Raw genomic sequence first — 1,296 nt, 5'->3', positions numbered from 1 at the left:
CACTTGAGAGAGAGGGGGAGCAAGAGGTGAGCCCCGGAGTCTGCTCATTTTCAAGCACTGCACTCGTGCTTGTGGCGCTTCCCTGCTCGCTCCCACAAGTTGGATGCCGCCACAAGCACGAGTGTGTGCTTGAAAATTAGCATTGTGACGGCTAAAGGCCCTCCTATCAGCGTATGCGCGCTGCGTAGGCGTGACCTAAAAACGAATAGAGGACTGCTGGGATCCCTACACCACCCCCTTCCGCTGTTAGTGCTTAACCAGTACTTTCCCATCATTCCCACTAAACTACCAAGCCACCAACAGGAAGGCCGGCCGTCCAGGAGGGAGGGGCTTAATGAATGGGACGAGGACAACAGGACCAGGAGTAATGAAGATTACCTGTAAGCAATAGGACATTACCTCCAGGTGCCTCCAGTCCTCATCCCATTCATTACAAGGGGAGAATACCAAAGCCAGAAACTTGGCCTTCCGAACCCCCAAGAACACTCAGAGCATCACCACAAAAGCAGCACACCAAGCAACACAAAATGGGAGAACTACAGGAAAACACAACCAGACGCACACAGCCCATCCAAACAACAGGGCTTCACCCCCAGAACAAGCATGGGATGACCAAGGCGACCAAAAAAGCAAACCAATTGCACTGACAACCAAAGGCCAGCTAACCATACCAAGAACACCCCCGAACCAACAATGGAGGCAGAGCTGCTGCCAAGGAAGCACCTGAGACAACCGACAACAGAAGGACAGCGAGGAGGCCCCACAAGGAAGAAGGTCCAAGGCAAGCAGTCACACCAGGAAGCTAGGGTCACACCAACAGGGACAAAACCAAGGGCTGCAAGAACCAGCAACCCAGAACCAGAAGCCACAAGCGGCACCAAGGAGGAATCCCCACACAGAAAAAACGGGCCAGCAGGGCACCCAGACCCCACCGACTTCAACTCCAAAACCACAAAGCGGAAGGGAGCCAGCCAAGACGGTGACAATGCAAAGACCAACCAAGCCAAAGTCGGAGAGGTGGCAAACCACAGAGACCCCCATCCCCATGAGGAAGGCCTAGGAAAATCAGAACCGCCGCCGCACACCATAGGGAACAAAAAGCCTGGAAGAACTACCACTAGACCAGAAGGAAGCCATGCCCAGCACCCCCAGGCAGCTACCCAAACCCAGGAGCAACATAGATCCGAAGTGCACCCAACAAGGGGAAGCATGGAAAGTCCCAACAAGCCCCGCAACAACCAGGAAACAACAGGCGGTAGGACCAACAACAGGAACAACACCACCGGGGAGCCCTAC

Source organism: Triturus cristatus, chromosome 4_2 (assembly GCF_964204655.1).
Source record: "Triturus cristatus chromosome 4_2, aTriCri1.1, whole genome shotgun sequence".
NCBI lineage: Eukaryota > Metazoa > Chordata > Amphibia > Caudata > Salamandridae > Triturus > Triturus cristatus.
This window is presented reverse-complemented; position numbering follows the sequence as displayed.